This window comes from Triticum urartu, chromosome 3A (assembly GCF_056163025.1).
Source record: "Triticum urartu cultivar PI428250 chromosome 3A, HENAU_Tu73, whole genome shotgun sequence".
NCBI lineage: Eukaryota > Viridiplantae > Streptophyta > Magnoliopsida > Poales > Poaceae > Triticum > Triticum urartu.
In genome coordinates, this window is record NC_141875.1 from 523,001,448 (window position 1) to 523,015,908 (window position 14,461).

Genomic DNA, 14,461 nt, shown 5'->3' on the forward strand with positions numbered 1-14,461 from the left:
CCATTCGTCGCGGACTCTATGCTTAAAAGCTGCCAAGGCTTCGGCGTCCAGACAGTCTACTATTTGATTCTTTTTAGTAAGAAACTTGTTCCAAAGCTTTCAGGCTGACTCTCCGGGCTGTTGAGTTATATGACTCAAATCGTCCGCGTCCGGAGGTCGGACATAAGTCCCTTGAAAATTTGCCCGAAAAGCGTCTTCGAGCTCTTCCCAGCTTCCAATGGAGCTTTCGGGGAGGCTTTTAAGCCAGTGGCGAGCTGGCCCTTTGAGTTTGAGGGGTAAATACTTAATGGCGTGGAGATCATCTCCTCGAGCCATATGGATATGGAGGATATAGTCCTCAATCCAGACCCCAGGGTCTGTTGTTCCGTCGTATGCCTCTATGTTTATGGGTTTGAATCCCTCTGGAAATTCATGGTCCAACACCTCATCGGTGAAACATAGGGGGTGTGCGGCACCCCTGTATCTGGGTGTACCGCATTGTTCGGATGTTTGTTGTGTTGCATCATATGCTGGAGCGTGCTTGCGTGGTCCATAGATGGATCTGGTTGGGCCGTCCTTTTGATGCGAGCCCTCGCGTGGATCGCGTATTGGCTTATGTGCGGCGTTGTTTGCCGCTTTATGTTGGCCGTGAGGTCGTCTATCCGGCCAGATGGCCGTTTTAATTTTTGGTTGCGGGGGGTCTAAGGCCTCCTCATCGAATTCGGGTAGCAACTTCCGCTTCGGGTAGCTCTTGGTGGGGTGATTACCACCGTACTTCGCTGCTGTGTTGAGCACTTTACTCCATCTAATTCTGAGTGTGTCTTGCGCAGCCTTGAGCCTTTGCTTCTGCTTTTTTAGACTCCTCGCGGTGGCAACGAGCCTTTGATGGGCATTCTGTTGCACCGGGTGTCTGTTCGGTGTGATGTCGTCTGGACTATTATCTTTGACAGAGTCGGGTTGTTAGGTTTGATTCTCCGTGTTGCCGTGGTCCGGCGATGGTTCAACCTGCTCTAACGCTGGGTCTATATGATCGTTGTTTCTGCCAAGGCGGGATTTGGAGCGGCGCTTACGTCGCCGCTTTGACTGCTTCTCGAGGGGACAATCCTTCGTTGCGTCCTTCTATTCCTTGTCGTCGTCTTTTGGTGTGTCCACCATGTATACGTCATGTGATGAAGTGGGCGTCCAGTGCCCTGTGGGCAGTGGTTCCTATTCGCCTCCTGCATCCTCGTCCATACCGTTGATGTCTTCAGAGTCGGAGTCGAGCATGTCGGTTAAGTCATCGACAGTGGCTACTAAGTGGGTGGTGGGTGGGCAGCGAATTTCTTCGTCATTCGCATCCAAATCCTGCCGAACATATTTCAGCCAGGACTCTCCTGATAAGGAGAGAGACTTTAATGAATTCAGTATGTCGCCGAAGGGCGAGTGCTGAAAGATATCCGCGGAGGTAAACTCCATGATCGGCGCCCAACCGGACTCGATAGGAAAAGGCGCAGGCGGTTCGGCGTCCGTGGCCGGAGAAGTATCCGGCAGTTTAACAACACGGCTCTCGTGAAGGGTAAGATCGATATTCGGCTCGATCGCCGTTAGGGACGCGGCCTCTGTGGCGGGGTCTATCCACCCGTCCATGGGAGGCGCAATTGGCTCCGAATTAAGGGTCGGAGCGGCTGCCGGTGTGATTTCTTAAACACTGTCCAATGGCAGAGCTAAATCGTACTCCTCGAGACCGCGTGACGCACAAGGCAGGGGCTCGGATCCATCGAAGATCAAGTCTCCGTGGATATCGGCCATGTAATTTAAGCTTCCAAACCTGACCTGGTGCCCAGGGGCGTAACTTTCGATCTGCTCCAGATGGCCAAGCGAGTTGGCCCGCAGTGCGAAGCCTCCGAACACAAAGATCTGTCTGGGTAGAAAAGTCTCACCCTGGACTGCATCGATATCGATCATAGTAGGAGCCATCAAGCCTAATGGCGACGGCACAGAGGAACTCTCAATGAAAGCACCAATGTCGGTGTCAAAACCGGCGGATCTTGGGTAGGGGTCCCGAACTGTGCGTCTAAGGCGGATGGTAACAGGAGGCAAGGAACACGATGTTTTACCCAGGTTCGGGCCCTCTTGATGGAGGTAAAACCCTACGTCCTACTTGATTAATATTGATGATATGGGTAGTACAAGAGTAGATCTACCACGAGATCGGAGAGGCTAAACCCTAGAAGCTAGCCTATGGTATGATTGTATGTTTTTTGTTATGTCCTACGGACTAAAACCCTCCGGTTTATATAGACACCGGAGAGGGTTAGGGTTACACAAGGCCAGTTACAAAGGAGGAGATATCCATATCCGTACTGCCTAGCTTGCCTTCCATGCCAAGTAGAGTCCCATCCGGACACGAGACGAAGTCTTCAATCTTGTATCTTCATAGTCCAACAGTCCGGCCAAAGGACATAGTCCGGCTGTCCGGAGACCCCCTAATCCAGGACTCCCTCACCCCTCATCCAACCAAATATGGGGTGTATAAGGGGGTGTCCGGGCGCTTCCACCATGTCGGACCCGGCCTGCAGACCCGACCCACGCTGGCCCACTCGAGCCCACATATATTTGTCCCCATTCGCTCGCTGAACCAAAGCCTAGCCACTTCACACTCCACTCCCATCCACTTCCTCTGCCACCTAAGCTCATCTCTGGCGATTTTCGGCCGCCACCATCATGGCGGGTAGTGGATCTGACTCCAGCCAGTCTGGATCCGTCGACTGGGTTGTCCTCTCGTGTAGGTTGGAGGAGGCAATGGCAGTTCGCATTGCACTCCGCCGCTCCCGAGAGGATAGCGCCTGTCCGACGTACCGATCTGTCCGGCGCGACTCCATACCGCCGGCTCAACGGGTGCTCGGGTCCTTGGGGCTGGATCATTGCGGTCCCGGCAGAAGGAAAAACTCTCCTTCCTCATCATTGGTCGGGCAGACTATGAGTCCCATCGGGAATGGGCGGCCCACTGTGGGAAGGAGATGACAAGGGCCGCTGAGGCCCGTATCGCAGCGGAAATGGCGATGACGGAGGCGGGCGCAGGCGGCCGCAGAGGAGGAAGCCATCCACATCCGTATTGTGAAGAAACTACAATGGAGGAACACGCGCGCCCTCGCCCGAGAGAAGAATCGGGCGGTTTGTGCCATGGCTGCACTGCCACTGAAGGAGAAGGAGGACAACGACAGCGAGGATAGCTCCGGTGATGAGAAAATCTAGCTCGATCCCTACTGCGTCTTCGACTGTTACTTCTGCGAGAAGGACGACAAGGGCGCCAGGAAGGGCAAGTGCAGTCATGGATGATCTCTAGCATACCAAACATGCCAAGTTTTGGTAGTCCGATGGCATGTTAGTAGTGATGGAGTAGTTGGACGATGTGTGTAATGCATCGATGTAGTTGCATGAGTTTGTACGGATTTGAGATATGATAATTGAGGTGTGCGGTTGTGAGAAGGCAAATTTGAGGCTTGACTGGTCAGTGTCCGCGGACGTGCCCAGGCGTGTCTGCGGGCGTTTGAGGGGTCATATTTGCAATGTCCGGCTGTAGATGCTCTAAAGCAACACTAGTAGATCATCATATCGGGTGGATCGACATGCTGATATGAGATCTTACCTGAAAAGGACACCAATAGCCTCATCACAATTAAGTTACGGAGGGCACTTTATATTGTGTCACGAGTCTTCTATTTCGAGGTTAGGGATGTTGGTTCAGAGGGCGGGCCACTCTTTAGCCTCTCACGCGGCCTATCTCTTGTCATTGCCAAGGGAGCATACGACCATGGCACCAAGAAGTGTGCCAATTAATGATATTTGCAGTGTGCCAACTGCTCGGGGTTAGTCCCGCCATGTTTTCTACCAAGATATTTCGCCGCTCGTTGCTATAAAATGTTTGACGCTATGTCTCTGCTTTCCTCACCATCGCCGCAGGCAGCCGCCACTTTCCTCATCGCCACCCAAGCTTCCACTTTCCTTACCGTCACCTTCCTTCACTCTCTTCACCATTGCCCATGGCCTACACTTCCCTCCCCATCACCATATGCCACGTGGCCTGCGGTGTCGCTCTCCACTACAAAAAAACACTTCCGTGATGATACGTGTTTGTTATAGTAGGTCACGTTTTCAGTCATGCATGTTCATCCATGACAATTTTATGACAGAATCAAGATAGTCATACTTGTTGTCGTAGAAGTGTTCCATGACAATACCCAAATTATCATCACGGGAGTGTCCACTTCCATGATGATAATTGGCACGTCAAAGTGGGTTCGTCAAGGGTAACCGACACGTGGCATCCACCATAACGGGTCGCCGTTAAGCTCTCGGGTCTGGTTTTGGATCCGATAACCCGATAACAGCCCAGACCAATGGCAATTTTACACATGTAAAATTCTCATTGGCCGGAGGAACCACATGTCAGCTCCTCGCCGCGACAGATGTCAGTCATCCAATGCACATGAGGCGGTTATGATACGTCGACACGTGGCAAGGCCCAACAGTGGCCCATTTATGTTAAAAGGCTGGGCCTATCAAAATAAGTGGGCCCACCCATTACCGGCCTGCTTGCGTCTGGCCCATTCACAACCATGACCCAAACAAGTTACGCAAAATAGGCCCATGAAAGGCCCATTATAGATTTGACACCATCTCGGGCCATCGTCTGTTCTAGCCCATTAACAACCCGCTATGTCTTCGGGCTCAATTGCGGCCCGAGTTTCTTCCGGCATGTTAGAAACTCATTAAAGAGATGGGCCAATATCCCCTCAAGTACGTCTTTCGTCCTTTTGTCGGCCCATTCGATACTTGGGAAAATTTCTTACCTAGTTTGTCTTTCGGCCTGTTAACGGCCTACACAACAGTTGGGACTTTGACGGTCCCACCTGATTTTCGGTCCTTTAGCGGCCCAAGTTCTCCATGGCAGAATTCCAACCCGACCCGACTTTCAGCTTGTTAAAAGCCTATGTTGTACATTGGGCCCCTTTTGGCCCAAAATGCTTTAGGCCTCTTTATGGCTCGACATGGAAAAGGGCCGAGACAAAACTGATGCTTACTTTGGCCTGCTAGAGGCCCGTGGGTCGTCTCCATTACTGTGGCCCTATCGAGCTTTCAGCCTATTAATGACCTGGTAAGAGCCCTTTTTACGATGGGCCCACATTCGAGGACGAAATCCACTATTTCTAACAGGCCTAGTTGATTGGGCCATTATGAGCCCACATAGATTAGGATGCATTAACTAATTAGTTGACAAGCCCAAATAATGCCCGCTTCGACTACCCATGTTTGTTCTTTCGAATGGCGTCCATGTAATGTTTGGGTGTGTTGGCCCCCATTTCAATGATAGCATACACAAAGAATTATCCTACTCTACACTATACCCTGTCAAAAACCTACACTATACAATAAAGAGATTAAAGCATAGAAACGAAGAATAATCCTACACTATACAATAAAGAAATTATACCTTATTGCATCCACTGTGTTGGGGAACACAGTATTTCAAAAATTTCCTACGATCACGCAAGATCTATCTAGGGATGCATAGCAACGAGGGGGGAGAGTATGTCTATGTACCCTCGTAGACTGAAAGCGGAAGCGTTATGAAACACATTTGATGTAGTCGAACGTCTTCGCGATCCAACCGATCAAGTACCGAACGTACGGCACCTCCGCGATCTACACATGTTCAGCTCGGTGACGTCCCTCGTACTCTTGATCCAGTTGAGGCCGAGGGAGAGTTTTGTCAGCACGACGACGTGTTGACGGTGATGATGAAGTTACCGGTGCAGGGCTTCGCCTAAGCACTATGAAGATATGATTGAGGTGTGTATCTGTGGAGGGGGGCACTGCACACGGCTAAAACAATTGTCAACTTGTGTGTCTATGGGGTGCCCCCTCCCCCGTATATAAAGGAGGGGAGGAGGGGCTGGCCGGCCCTCATGGTGCACCCCCAAGGGGGATACCTACTCCTACTAGGAGTAGGTTTCCCCCCTTTCCTAGTCCTAATAGGAGGGGGAAGGAAGGGGAAGAGAAGAAAAAGGAAAGGGGGTCTGGCTCCCTTCCCAATTCAGATTGGGCTTGGGGGGGTGCGCCCCCACCTCTTGGCCGCCTCCTCTCTCTTCCACTAAAGCCCATGTAGGCCCATTAAGCCCTCGGGGGGTTCCGGTAACCTCCCGGTACTCTGGTATATTCCCAAACTCATCCGAAACCATTATGGTGTCCAAACATAACCTTCCAATATATCAATCTTCATGTCTCGACCATTTCAAGACTCCTCGTCATGTCCGTGAACACATCCGGGACTCCGAACTATCTTCGGTACATCAAAACACATAAACTCATAATACCGATTGTCATCGAATGTTAAGCGTGCGGACCCTATGGGTTCGGGAACTATGTAGACATGACCGAGACTCATCTCTGGTCAATAACCAATAGATGAACGTAGGTGCTCATATTGCTTCCTACATATTCTACGAAGATCTTTATCGATCAAACCGCATAACAACATATGTTGTTCCCTTTGTCATTGGTATGTTACTTGCCCGAGATTCGATCGTCGGTATCATCATACCAAGTTCAACCTCGTTACTGTGAAGTCTCTTTACTCATTCCGTAATGCAACATCCTGTAACTAAATCACTAGTCACATTGCTTGCAAGGCTTATAGTGATGTGCATTACCGAGAGGGCCCAGAGATACCTCTCCGACAATTGGAGTGACAAATCCTAATCTCGATCTATGACAACTCACCAAACACCATCGGAGATACCTGTAGATCATATTTATAATCACCCAGTTACGTTGTGACGTTTGATAGCACACTAAGTGTTCCTCCGGTATTCGGGAGTTGCATAATCTCATCATCATAGGAACATGTATAAGTTATGGAGAAAGCAATAGCAATAAACTAAACGATCATAATGCTAAGCTAACGGATGGGTCAAGTCAATCAAATTATTCTCTAATGATGCGATCCCGTTTATCAAATGACAACTCATGTCTATGGTTAGGAAACTTAACCATCTTTGATTAACGAGCTAGTCAAGTAGAGGCATACTAGTGACACTCTGTTTGTCTATGTATTCACACATGTACTAAGTTTCTGGTTAATAGAATTCTAGCATGAATAATAAACATTTATCATGTTATGAGGAAATATAACTAACAACTTTATTATTGCCTCTAGGGCATATTTCCTTCAGTCTCCCACTTGCACTAGAGTCAATAATCTAGATTACATTGTAATGATTCTAACACCCATGGATTATTGGTGCTGATCATGGTTTGCTCGTGAGAGAGGCTTAGTCAACGGGTCTGCAACATTCAGATCCGTATGTATCTTGAAAATCTCTATGTCTCCCTCCCTGACTTGATCGCGGATGGAATTGAAGCGTCTCTTGATGTGCTTGGTTCTCTTGTGCAATCTGGATTCATTTGCCAAGGCAATTGCACCAGTATTGTCACAAAAGATTTTCATTGGACCCGATGCACTAGGTATGACACCTAGATCGGATATGAACTCCTTCATCCAGACTCCTTCATTTGCTACTTCCAAAGCAGCTATGTATTCCACTTCACACGGCGATCCCGCGACAACGCTTTGCTTAGAACTGCACCAACTAACAGCTCCACCATTCAATAAAAATACGTATCCGGTTTATGACTTAGAGTCATCCGGATCAGTGTCAAAGCTTGCATCAACGTAACCATATACGATGAGCTCTTTGTCACCTCCATCAACGAGAAACATATCCTTAGTCCTTTTTAGGTATTTCAGGATATTCTTGACCGCTGTCCAGTGATCCACTCCTAGATTACTTTGGTACCTCCCTGCTAAACTAATAGCAAGGCACACATTAGGTCTGTTACACATCATTGCATACATGATAGAACCTATGGCTGAAGCATAGGGAATGACTTTCATTTTCTCTCTATCTTCTACAGTGGTCGAGCATTGAGTCGGACTCAACTTCACACCTTGTAACACAGGAAAGAACCCTTTCTTTGCTTGATCCATTTCGAACTTCTTCAATACTTTATCAAGGTATGTGCTTTGTGAAATTCCAATTAAGCGTCTGGCTCTATCTCTATAGATCTTGATGCCCAATATATAAGCAGCTTCACCGAGGTCTTTCATTGAAAAATTCTTATTCAAGTATCCTGTTATGCTATTCATAAATTCAGTATCATTTCCAATCAAAAATATGTCATCCAAACATAATATTAGAAATGCTATAGAGCTCCCACTCACTTTCTTGTAAATACAGGCTTCTCCAAAAGTCTGTATAAAACCATATGCTTTGATCAAACTATCAAATCGTATGTTCCAACTTCGAGAGGCTTGCACTAGTCCATAAATTGACCGTTGGAGCTTGCACACTTTGTTAGCACCTTTTGGATCGACAAAACCTTCTGGTTGCATCATATACAACTATTCTTTAAGATATCCATTAAGGAATGCAGTTTTGACATCCATTTGCCAAATTTCATAATCATGAAATGCAGCAATTGCTAACATGATTCGGACAGACTTAAGCATGGCTACGGGTGAGAAGGTCTCATCGTAGTCAACTCCTTGAACTTGTCAAAAACCTTTCACAACAAGTCGAGCTTTGTAGACAATAATATTACTGGCAGCATCAGTCTTCTTCTTGAAGATCCATTTATTCTCTATGGCTTGCCGATCATCGGGCAAGTCAACCAAAGTCCACACTTTGTTCTCATACATGGATACCATCTCAGATTTCATGGCCTCAAGCCATTTTGTGGAACCTCGGCTCATCATCGCTTCCTCATAGTTCGTAGGTTCATCATGGTCAAGTAACATGACCTCCAGAACAGGATTACCGTACCACTCTGGTGTGGATCTTACTTTGGTTGACCTACGAGGTTCACTAGTAACTTGATCAGAAGTTTCATGATTATCATCATTAGTTTCCTCACTAATTGGTGTAGGAATCACTGGAACTGATTTCTGGATGAACTACTTTCCAATAAGGGAGCATGTACAATTACCTCATCAAGTTCTACTTTCCTCCACTCACTTCTTTCGAGAGAAACTCCTTCTCTAGAAAGGAAACATTCTTAGCAATGAATATATTGCCTTCGGATCCATGATAGAAGGTGTACCCAACAGTCTCCTTTGGGTATCCTATGACGACACATTTTTGCGATTTGGGTTCGAGCTTATCAGGTTGAAGCCTTTTCACATAAGCATCGCAGCCCCAAACTTTAAGAAATGACAACTTGGGTTTCTTGCCAAACCACAGTTCATATAGTGTCATCTCAACGGATTAAGATGGTGCCCTATTTAACATGAATGCAGCCGTCTCTAAAGCATAACCCCAAAACAATAGTGGTAAATCAGTAAGAGGCATCATAGATCGCACCATATCTAATAAAGGGCAGTTACGACGTTCGGACACACTATTATGCTCTGGTGTTCCAGGTGGCGTGAGTTGCGAAACTATTCCGCATTGTTTCAAATGAAGACCAAACTCGTAACTCAAATATTCTCCTCCATGATCAGATCTTAGAAACTTTATTTTCTTGTGACGATGTGTTTCCACTTCACTCTGAAATTCTTTGAACTTGTCAAATGTTTTAGACTTATGTTTCATCAAGTAGACATACCCATATCTGCTCAAATAATCTGTGAAGGTCAAAAAATAACGATACCCGCCACGAGCATCAACACTCATCGGACCGCATACATCAGTATGTATTATTTCCAATAAGTCTGTTGCTCGTTCCATTGTTCAGAGAACGGAGTCTTAGTCATCTTGCCCATGAGGCATAAGCATCAAGTGATTCCAAAATCCCATCAGCATGGAGTTTCTTCATGCGGTTTAAACCAATATGACCTAAACGGCAGTGCCACAAATAAGTTGCACTATCATTATTAAACTTATATATTTTGGCTTCAATACTATGAATATATGTATCACTACTATCAAGATTTAGTAAAAATAGACCACTCATCAAGGGTGCATGACCATAAAAGATATTACTCATATAAATAGAACAACCATTATTCTCTGATTTAAATGAATAACCATCTCGCATCAAAAAAGATCCAGATATAATGTTCATGCTTAACGCTGGCACCAAATAACAATTATTTAGGTCTAAACCTAATCCAAAGGTAGATGTAGAGGTAGCATGCCGACGGCGATCACATCGGCTTTGGAACCATTTCCCACGCGCATCGTCGCCTCGTCCTTGGCCAATCCTTGCTTAATCCATAGCCCTTGTTTCGAGTTGCAAATATTAGTAACAGAACCAGTATCAAATACCCAGGCGCTACTGCGAGCATTAGTAAGGTACACATCAATAACATGTATATCACATATACCTTTCACTTTTCCATCTTTATTATCCACCAAATAATTGGGGCAGTTCCGCTTCTAGTGACAAATCCCTTTGCAGTAGAAGCACTCAGTCTCAGGCTTAGGTCCAGAATTGGGCTTCTTCACTTGAGCAGCAACTTGCTTGTTGTTCTTCTTGAAGTTCCCCTTCTTCTTGAAACTGGTGGTCTTGTTGACCATCAACACTTGATGCTCCTTCTTGATTTCTACCTCCGCAGCCTTTAGCATCGCGAAGAGCTCGGGAATTGTCTTATCCATCTGAAAGTGCAACTATCCCTAGGTGGTTTTGGTAATTCCTAACAACATATAGTTCATTGAGCTAATGCTATTTCAAGACTAATATTTCAGGAAAGCTCAATGATTGGCATGGCATGGATGAAAAAAGTGGACCCCTCAAAATTCTAAGGACAAAGGATTGGCTCAAGCTCAAAGCTCAAGATTCTACATTTTCCATTTTAGTGATCCAAGATCACATTGAGTCTATAGGAAAAGCTAATACTATCAAGGAGGGATGAGGTGTTGCTTAATGAGGTTCTTACTAAAATGCTTAGTGATATGCTCCAAAGCCCTCAACTACTTTCTCACATCCACATATGACCTAAACCAAAAGTCAAACTCGGCCCCACCGATTCTTCCTATTTGGCGCCACCGAGTTTCAAATGTCATAGCCACTGGCACAAACCCTAGGCCAATCGGTCTCACCGAGATGGGGTTGTAATCTCGGTGTTTCCCTTCATAAAATTTCGGCCTCACCAAGATGAGCGATCGGTCCCACCGAGATTGCAATGTAAACTCTCTGTTTTCCCTTTGTAACATTTCGGTCTCACCGAAATGAGCGATTGGTCCCACCGAGTTTACTTGACCAACTCTCTGGTTAGCTTATTACCAAAATCGGTCCCACCAAGTTTGTGTAATCGGTCTCACCGAGATTACGTTATGCCCTAACCCTAATCACACCGGTCCTACCGAGTTGCATGTCGGTCCCACCGAAAACCCTAATGGTCACTAGCTTTGCTGAATCGGTCCGACCGAGTTTAACCATTCGGTCCCACCGAGTTTGGGAAGTTATGTGTAACGGTTAGATTTTGTGTGGAGGCTATAAATACCCCTCCGCCTCCTCTTCATTCATGGAGAGAGCCATCAGAACGAACCTACACTTCCAACTTAATTTTTCTGAGAGAGAACCACCTACACTTGTGTTGAGACCAAGATATTCCATTCCTACCATATGAATCTTGATCTCTAGCCTACCCAAGTTGCTTTCCACTCAAATCTTCTTTCCACCAAATCCAAATCCTGTGAGAGAGAGTTGAGCGTTGGGGAGACTATCATTTGAAGCACAAGAGCAAGGAGTTCATCATCAACACACCATTTATTACTTCTTGGAGAGTGGTGTCTCCTAGATTGGCTAGGTTTCACTTGGGAGCCTCCGACAAGATTGTGGAGTTGAACCAAGGAGTTTGTAAGGGCAAGGAGATTGCCTACTTCATGAAGATCTACCTCTAGTGAGGCAAGTCCTTCGTGGGCGATGGCCATGGTGGGATAGACAAGGTTGCTTCTTCGTGGACCCTTCATGGGTGGAACCCTCCATGGACTCGCGCCACCGTTACCCTTCGTGGGTTGAAGTCTCCATCAACGTGGATGTACGATAGCACCACCTATCGGAACCACGACAAAAACATCCGTGTCTCCAATTGCGTTTGAATCCTCCAAACCCTTCCCTTTACATTCTTGCAAGTGGCATGCTTTACTTTCCGCTGCTCATATACTCTTTGCGTGCTTGCTTGAATTGTGTTAGGATTGCTTGACTTGTCCAAAGTTGCTAAAATCTGCCAAGAACTAAAATTGGGAAAAGACTAGACTTTTATTTGGTCAAGTAGTCTAATCACCCCCCTGTAGACATACTTTCGATCCTACAAGTGGTATCAGAGCTTTGGTCTCCATTTGCTTTGATTTCCATATCTTTTGGTGGTCATAGCCTTGGTTTCACAACCTAGGATAGTATGGCGTCTAGCGAGGGAAATTACCACCGCAGAGGTCCTTACTTTGATGGCACTAATTTTTCTAGTTGGAAGCATAAGATGAAAATGCATATTGTTGGACATAACCCCGCCGTTTGGGCTATTATGTGTATTGGCTTGTAAGGTGAATTCTTTGATGGGAGAGTACCAAACCGTGAAGCTACCGCAGAAGAGTTGAAGATGCTACAATACAATACTCAAGCTTGTGATATCCTCTTCAATGGATTGTGCCCCGAAGAATTCAACAAAATCAGTCTCCTTGAGAATGCAAAGGAAATTTGGGATACTTTGATTGATATGCACGAAGGTACCGACTCCGTCAAGGAATCCAAGTTGGATGTGCTTCAAAGTCAACTTCAAAAGTTCAAAATGAAGGATGGTGAAGGTGTCGCTGAAATGTACTCTAGGCTTGCTCTTACACAAATGAGATTGCCGGCTTAGGAAGTGAAGAGATGACCGAAAAATTCATTATCATGAAGATCCTAAGAGCCTTGGATGGAAAATATGATACTATATGCACATTTATCCAAATGATGCCAAATTACAAAGATCTCAAGCCAACAGAAGTCATTGGAAGAATTGTTGCTCATGAGATGTCACTCAAGGATAAGGAGGAGCTCCATAACAAGTCAAGTGGTGCTTACAAAGCATCATGTGAAGCTCCCACGTCATCAAGTGAGAAACAAACCTTCAATGAAGAATTGAGCCTAATGGTGAAGAACTTCAACAAGTTCTACAAGAGTAGAAGCAAAGAGAGAAGTTCCAAGTCAAGGTCCTACAATGACAAAAGATCTTCTAGTCGAGGGCGAAAATGCTACAATTGTGGAAGACCCGGACACTACTCAAATGAGTGTACGCCCCCCTACAAGAGAAGAGAAGATTCTCCCAAAAGAAGAAATAGAAGAGAAGAATCACCATCGAGGGAGAGAAGGAGTAGGGATGATCGTTATGAACGAAGAGCCTCTCGAAGAAGCAAGGATTCGGAAAGAAAGGACAAGTCATCAAGGAGTGAGGGAGTCCTAGATTAGGGGGTATCCGGATAGCCGGATTATATCCTTTGGCCGGACTGTTGGACTATGAAGATACAAGATTGAAGGCTTCGTCCCGTGTTCGGATGGGACTCTCCTTGGCGTGGAAGGCAAGCTTGGCAATACGGATATGTAGATCTCCTTCCTTGTAACCGACTCTGTGTAACCCTAGCCCCCTCCGGTGTCTATATAAATCGGAGGGTTTAGTCCGTAGGACCAACAACAACAATCATGCCATAGGCTAGCTTCTAGGGTTTAGCCTCTTCGATCTTGTGGTAGATCAACTCTTGTACTACTCATATTATCAAGAACAATCAAGCAGTACGTAGGGTATTACCTCCATCAATAGGGCCCAAACCTGGGTAAAACATCGTGTCCCCTGCCTCCTGTTACCATCCGCCTAGACGCTCAGTTCGTGACCCCCTACCCAAGATCCGCCGGTTTTGACACCGACATTGGTGCTTTCATTGAGAGTTCCTCTGTATCGTCACCATAAGGCTGGATGGCTCCTTCAATCATCAATATCGATGCAGTCCTGGGTGAGACTTTTCTCCCCGGACAAATCTTTGTATTCGGCGGCTCCGCACTGCGGGCCAACTCGCTTGGCCATCTGGAGCAGATCGAGAGCTACGCCCCTGGCCACCAGGTCAGGTTTGGAAGCATAAACCACACGGCCGACATCCACGGAGACTTGATCTTCGATGGATTCGAGCCCTTGCCGAGTGCACTGCACGGTCACGATGAGCATGATTTAGCTCTACCATCGGACAGTGTTCGGGAGATCGCACCGGCGACCGCTCCGACCGTCAATTCGGAGCCAGTTGCGCCATCCGAGGACGGGTGGATAGACCCCGCCATGGAGGCCGCACTCTCAGCGGCGATAGAGCCAAATACTAACTTCACCCCTAACGAGAGCCGTGTCGCCGAACTGCCGGATCCTTCCCCGGCCACGAACTCCGAACCGCCTGCGCCCGTGCCTATCTAATCCGACTGGGCGCCAATCATGGAGTTCACCTTCGTGGATATCTTTCAGCACTCGCCCTTCGGCGACATA